The following is an 8,165-nucleotide window of genomic DNA, read 5'->3' as shown; positions in this document are numbered from 1 at the left end:
ATACATTTATTTGTGGCAATGTGTCTGGGTGAACATTTATATGATAAAAAAAAGATCCTAGCACACGCGTGAAAGTAAAGAAATAGCCAGCACTCTGAATGTCCTTTTCACATGGTATATGTATGCTTCAACCAAACAGGTTCTTCCTCACTGTTGACAACGAAGGAAGGAAGACCCGTTTGGTTGAAACGCGGCCATTTTATCCGTCAGTGAGAGGAGGTAAATAAACAGTGTGAAAAGGACATTTAGCGTGCTGGCCAGTTCTTTACTTTCATGACATTATCGAGCCTTGAACCTTAGAAACTTTCATTTAATCAGAAGTGTTGCGGGGTTTCTGAACACATCCCCTGAACACAACGCTCACGCACAATTCTGCGTGTGGGATCAACTTCAGTATGCAAAACTGCATAGTATGACATTCCTCTAATTATAAACAATATCCATGTTACGAACAAGTTACACAGCACCACATGTTTGGAAAAATATATTTAGCTCTCAGTAAATGCAAGACTGATAAAAATCAGTCTTTGAAAAGCTGTTCAGGAACATTTCGGGAAGACTATCCAAACTGTTAGTTGACCCTTATAGTCCTCCAGAGTTCTATACAGTAACCAAATGAGTGAACGGACCGGTAACAAACGGGGTACAACACAGTATATGTAATTGACTTGAGTGATGCTGTGTGAGCAGGATGTGTCAAAACTGAACCATTTACCGGTAGATTCCCACACTGAACACATCCTTTCGCGAGACATTTGTCTCTTCTCTCTCATGCATTGTACATGGATCAGTGGTTCCAAACTCCACAAGTAACAAATTCAATTTGACAAGATGCCTACATTTATTTGAGGCAATGTGAATGCGAACATTTATATGAGCAAAAGAATCCTAGGGCATGTGTGACACTATTTCTTTGTCTAACTCCTCAGGTTGCTTTGGGAGTTTATACAGTGAAAGTAAAGAAATAGCCAGAACGCTGAATGTCCTTTTCACATGATATACAGTATTTATGTTTCAACCAAACGGGTCTTCCTCAGTGTTGACAACACGGGATGGAAGACCAGTTTGGTTGAAACGTGTCTGTTCTATCTGTCCGTGTGGGGGGGTAAATAAACCATTTGAAAAGGACATTCAGCATGCTGGCCGTTTCTTTACTTTCATGTCAATATCGAGCCTTGCACCTTAGAAACCTTCATTTAATCAGGAGTGTTGCAGGTTTTCTGAACACATGACCCCCCGCGACTTCCTACCGATGTCGACGCCGTCGGCGCTGTGGCAATCCCCTTTGCCTTCTTGAAGCCTGGCTTGGACTTCTTGTGGCCTGGGACTCCATGTAGTCTCGGTGAAGCTCAGACGCGAGCTTGGTTTTGAATTTCTCTCTGCGCTCAGAGCGGCCGGTGCACTGTGTGTACAGAACGTATGCGTTGTTGAGAGCCAGGGAGAGGATGTTGCAGAACACAGCGACCGGCCAGCGAGAAGACGGCGGCGGCAACGGATACTCTGCCGTTATGTCGCTGAGAAAGCCGACACCGCCCTGTGAAACGGTGAAAGGAATAACACATCAGCGTATGGTACTGTACGTCTTCAAATGTCTTGATGAACTGATACATATATGGCCAAAACAGATTGCCCATATAAGTGTGGCTGGTTCTACAGACAAGGATCTCCATGTATGGGCATTAAAGGGTATGATGTCAGATGTCATAGGACTGACTTTCACATAACGAATAACTGAGCATATCTCCATATACAGTACATGGATCTCCATATATGGGTAACTGGTACGATATTCATCAGGCCAGATGGCAAAGAATTGGCGCGACCTCGTCGCATGTCACCCTGAGGTGTCTTACTAGTTATTATAATTACAACAAAAATATTAAGTTGACATACCTCTATGTAAGTGACTGCAGTTTCCTTCTCCATGAGCTGACGGGTCAGAGAACGGGACTGAAATAATCTGCCCACCATCACTTTCCTGCCCTTCCCCACAAAGGGCTCCAGCAGCCGCAGGACGTCTGCACACAGCGCTGCTCGCTCTGGTGGGTAAATGTCGCCCTTCTCCAAGCACGGCTGGCCGTTCACCATGTACGAGCTCTCTGCATCGGCAGCCAACAGGAACTTGAGGCCCAGTTTGTCGCGGCCGTTGTTCGGCATGTACTGGATGAACGGGCATGGGAACGTCAGCGGGTACAGCTGCTCCTCCACGGTGATCTTCCGGCCCGGCACGTAACACGCTGCAGAGTTCCTCACGAAGCCGTCCCACACCTGTGAAACCAAGGCCAAACTGTCAGTCAGTCTTAATGGTAGTAGTTGTAGTAATTGTAGTAGGATGGTCACTAGGACCTAGTATAGTATTATTTTGCTAATTAAGCAGCTACAGTAAGTTGTGTGTACATTGTCTGTTAGAAACCCAAACCTATGACTTACTACTTACTACTACTACTTAAAGCACCCGATGACCATTTATAGTAACACACTATAATGCATTATTATGACAGTGATTAAAGTGTACTATAGATATTATGATATTGTGAAAATAGACAATCTACAGTACATGCTCCCAACCAGACAAATCTGCCAGTGAAAAAAAAGTGAAAAAAATAAAATAAAGCCCTCATCTAACTACACATGGATATTAGTCTGGCCACGCCAGGTTTGTCAAGGGCCCCCAAATGATTAAACATTTGGCTGCGGACCCCCATATGAAAATATTTTATGACTATTATTAGTCATAAAATATGATTATTATTATGATTATTATTATTATTATTATTGTTTAAATAGCTGAAGTTAACCGGGTTAAAGTGAATTTGATGCAACATTAATTTTGCTGGCGCGCCCCTGGAACCCCCCAAAAGGACCACTGGAGGTCCCTGGACACCACTTTGGAGAATCACAGCTATAGAAAATGTTAAAAGCAGATTATAACATATATATATATATATATATATATATATATATATATATATATATATATATATATATATAGTAAGTACGTTTATAGTTCATTATAGACAGGCATCAAACAGTGATGCTTTAATAATGAATCACCTGTGACACCAGGGCGAACTTGTCCGTGGCCAGGCGGGCGGCTCTCTCCTCCCTGTGGTCGAAACGCAGGAATTTGGTGATCTCCTTGAGGCGCTCCACCGGGACGATCTCTTTATACTCGGCCGGGTCGGCCCAGGGGTCCCACCTGTCCATAGGACTTTCAGAGTTATTACATAATCATCTAATCGTGATTATTTTACATAATCGCAATTATTTTGTCATAATCGTTAACATGTTGAGTAATGTCCATATATTTTCAAACATTTTTGAAAATAGTGTAAATAGCAGGCGCGTTGTGAGCTTGTAGATCATCTACTGTATTTCCACTATCAATGTCCTTTTATAAGTATAAAGTTGTCAAATATGTCATTTCTTTGTACCGGTATATATTTTATGTGTCATATCTGCCATGTGCAACTTCAAAGCCTACAAGCCAAACTGAAATGTAATTGTCAATGACACAAAAAAAATAAACACAATTAAATTGTTAATCGCAATTATTTAAGTGACAATTAATCGTTCTATAAAAAATGCTGTAATGGTGACAGCCCTACTGTACCTGTCCATGTTGGTGTACAGACATGCGATGAAGGCTTTCAGCTCATCCAGGGACAGGTCCCAGGCCTGGCATTCGGGATGTCTCCTGGCCTCGGCCACTGTGCAGGCTCTGATGTGCTCCAGCATCTCCACGCTCAACAGGCACAGGAAACTGTCCAGCCGGCTGGAGACGCTCCTTCTGACCTGGGGTGGACAAAGTCATTCACTTTAGGACAGGGGTCTTCAACGTTTTCAGGCCAAGGACCCCTTATCTGAGAGAGAGAGAGATGAAGCAGGGACCCCCAGATTCCATACAGTTTCATCATTTGACTGCACAATCATCAGCGTATTTTGGATTCATGTCAATTTGTGTAATTTGTGTACGATTTGTGTACTCAGATATTTAACCACTTGAACCGTCAATACTTAAACTTGACCTTTCACTCTGTACCTAGTGTGCTCCTTTTTCCCCTCTACACCAAACCTCTTTGCCAAAAATAGCTGATCTACAAGCTCACAAGGCCTCGCAGCGCGAGTTGTGAGCTTGTAGATATGCTATTTTTGGCTAAAGTTCTCAGAATACTGACGTTAGGGTTCAAGTGGTTAATATAAGGAGAAAAACTGTTTCTATCACACAAAGATTTGAAGGACCCCTTGTAGTAACTCTGAGGACCCCCTAGGGGTCCCGGACCCACTGTTGAAGACTGTGTTAAGCAAACGTTATAATTACATATTTAAACTTGAGTAAAAGCTTTATGTACAGTATTGGCATACAGTAGTGGGTCGGGACCCCCAATTATTTTGGGGGGTCCCCAGATGTTTAGTTTATGAAACACAGGATGATATGTTGATTCCTTGGCTAAATGTTAACATTATTTTCTCACTCAACACTAAACAGACCAACATAGGCCTACAGTATAAGTGTAGTCTACATATAATATGGGTATCTGCACATTTAAGGACTTTTTTAGTAGGCCTACCTCTGGTCAAACATTGATCAAATTGTCAAATTTGAAAGGCATAATATTAGGGAGGATTGTAGCCTACCTGCTGCAGGTGTAGTGGACTAGGCCTACCTGGACTGGAGACTGGAGTAGTAAAACTGAAAACTGGAATACTCCATAAAGTAAAACAAATACCTAAAAATACTTCAGCTGAGTGTAGGCCTTAGTAGGCGGCCTACTGTACACTCAAAGCCTGGTGAGGCGAGGTTAACACTCAAGTAGCTGAACTATTTTTAGGTATTTGTTTTACTTTAATGGAGTATTTATTCCAGTTTTACTTCTACTCCAGTCCACTGTGTACACGTGTACTTTAGTTAATTTAACTACATTACTGCTTCTGACCTCCTCTGTTGGACCCGTCTTGTCAACGCGCTCGTGGAACCGTTCACGCGCCGTGGACCCCGTGGCACCTGCTGGCTCGGTTCCCTGGTTGCCTGGCTTGTTTCGTTTTTTAGCCCGTTTTTTGGTGCGAGACTCGGATTCGGATTCGCTGATTTCGCTCTCGGGAACGTCGCTCCAGAAGTCTATGGTCGTGCGGTCACAGGTCAGAATGATGTCCACCTTGTCCATCTCGGCGCCTCCATCGGACTCCATCTCGTCCAGGTCCTGCAACAGCTCCAACGCTTCATCTGGATCCATGCGTCTCTCTTCCCTCCTCGAAAGACGTTCCAGTAAGTGGTCCAGGTCCATTGTGAACTTTAAATGACGTTTATTCACGTTTCTATGTTTTCTTTTACTTCGGCAAAATGTCTTCTGTGTCGCGCGCTTTAGTCCTGCAGGTCAGGTCACGAGGTCAGGTCGCAGCACCGGAAGGCGGCATCAGTCTGACATCAAAGCAGGCGGCATCATCAATCATTGCGACCGAAGATCGCAGTTTAGTTTAGTATGTGTAACGGCACATATGCTGACTCTGTCTGTCTGGCTTGAAGTCATCAAGCCAACAAGAGAAAAGAAGGGGAAGTGACAACCCATGTAGGCCTACTTAGTCCTAAAAGTTTAAAACAACCCATGTAGGCCTACTGAGTCCTAAAAGTTTAAAACAACCCTAGGTTTAAAACAATCCATGTACTGAGTCAAACACTGTATTTATTTTAACCCAGCAGATGAGTTGTATGTAAGTTAACCCCAAACACCATTATAATAACTCATATTTAACTCATATTAATAACTCAACAATTTCATAGGGTTGGGTAGATTAATTAACTCAGACAATTAATTAACTTTCAGACAATCACAGTGCCTTGCTCTCAGATCTACACTCATGTCTGATGAATTGGGCTGATGAATCATAGACCAGTCACAAGTCTCATTGAACATTGAATCAGAGCTTCAACAAAAATATATAATCATTTCTAAACATCAATTAAAATTCTGATTGGCCCATGGAAACATGTCCACCGCTTGTGCTTCTTGCAGTGGGATATTTCAGTGGTACAGTAGTAGTTTGGTTGATCATTATCATTTTCCCACACAAACAGAACCATTTCTGGCACATACTGTATATGAACTCTGAACATTTCCTGAATGAGTCTAGTCTGTTTATTGCGACCGAAGGTCGCATTATACCCTGAAAAACCTTGTAGCTTGTCTGTCTGTCTGTCTGTCTGTCTGTCTGTCTGTCTGTCTGTCTGTCTGTCTGTCTGTCTGTCTGTCTGTCTGTCTGTCTGTCTGACTGTCTGTCTGTGTACGGATTTATAGCCTAATCCACCTTTTGTGAACAAGCTAAGCCCTCCGTCGGACTGACACCTCTGGAAAGTTTGTCTGTTAATACTCAGCAAATTGGTTGCATATAGTGTTAATTGTCTCAATAACTGGTACTAGTGTGCCTTTTAGTCTTTATTGTACATTACAAACAAACACTTACTACAGAACCTCAGCCGTTTACATTAATTATACGAGATACTTTTGCCTATACACCATGGTTAGACTCACTCTTTAATGCTTTAGACTCCGAGATTAAGGTTGTATTGACTTAACTAACACCATATTTGGAAATAATTGCAGAGGTGTCAGTCCGACGGAGGGCTTAGCTTGTTCACAAAAGGTGGATTAGGCTATAAATCCGTACAGTCTGGCTGTCTGGCTGTACAGGAAGTGATGTCAGTGTGATGTCAGTGAGTCACAGTGATGTGGTACAGAATGACTCATATATGGGCATAAAAAGGATGTCAGGTATAAAAGTCCAATATGGTCATTCCCAGAAAAAGAAAAAAAACTTTTATACGTGACATCACTTCCTGTACTGACAGTCAGACAAGCTACAAGATCTCTCAGGGTATAAAAGTCCATATGGTCATTCCCTGAAAAAGAAAAAAAACTTTTTATGCCCATACATGGAGATTTCTGATGTCATAAATCCCAGGTCGCATTATACCCTGAAAAACCTCGATGCTTGTCTGTCTGTCTGTCTGTCTGACTGTCTCTCTGTCTGGCTGTACAGGAAGTGATGTCAGTGTGATGTCAGTGAGTCACAGTGATGTGTTACAGAATGACTCATATATGGGCATAAAAAGGATGTCACGTGACATCACTTCCTGTACAGTCAGACAAGCTACGAGATTTCTCAGGGTATAAAAGTCCATATATGGTCATTCCCAGAAAAAGAAAAAAAACTTTTATGCGTGACATCACTTCCTTTACTGACAGTCAGACAAGCTACGAGATCTCTCAGGGTATTAAAGTCCATTTATGGTCATTCCCAGAAAAAGAAAAAACCTTTTATGCCCATACATGGAGATTTCTGATGTCATAAATCCCAGGCCGAAAATGAGAATGTTATAGGGTACCCCATTATGCCCATATATGGAGATCGACAGGCATCAAACCAAGGCCCTAACTCACCAAGGCCCTGCTTGGCATTACTAATTAACATACGTTTTATGCCCATATATGGAGATTCCTATATTGTCAATATTAAGGACATTATTAAGGATATTATGTTATCAATATTAAGGACATATATGGGAAAGCCCATATTTGGTAATGTCCATGTATGGGCATTTTTTGACATAACATAACGATCATGAAGGGGTCTCCGTATATGAGTAACTGGTCCCATATATATCACTGGCCAGATGGCCAAGAATTGGCGCATGTCACCCTGAGGTCGCAAGTCACCCTGAGGTGTCTTACTAGTCTGTCTGTCTGTCCGTCCGTCTGTCCGTCTGTCCGTCCGTCCCCCTCCCTCTGTCTGTAATATGCGTTTCTGCGTATGACTTCTTATTAAAACAGGAGGTTGAGGGCATTTACAGTACTTCCAAAAATAAAGATGTACCGGTAACTGTAAGTTGTGTTCATTTTGACTATGTAGTCTGTGAGAAGAACGCAATGAAGAACGCAACGCAGAATTACTGATGTCTTACATTCAGAGAAATCATTCAGGTGAAGCAAGTGCAGTCAGAGTAGACAGTTCCTGCTCTGCATGTTGATGATGGCAGCAGGTGTGTCGTTTACAGACATGAAGGGGGCTCTGTGTGTGCATGACAGTGTAGCAACAAGTGATCAACATTGACTGTACACATTTTTCCACCGGTTACTCAGGGAGGGTCTTGGAAAAAAATGTGTAGATAA

Source organism: Nannobrachium achirus, assembly GCF_963921795.1.
Source record: "Nannobrachium achirus genome assembly, chromosome: 2".
Classification (NCBI taxonomy): Eukaryota; Metazoa; Chordata; class Actinopteri; order Myctophiformes; family Myctophidae; genus Nannobrachium; species Nannobrachium achirus.
Note: the sequence above shows the minus strand (reverse complement) of the source record.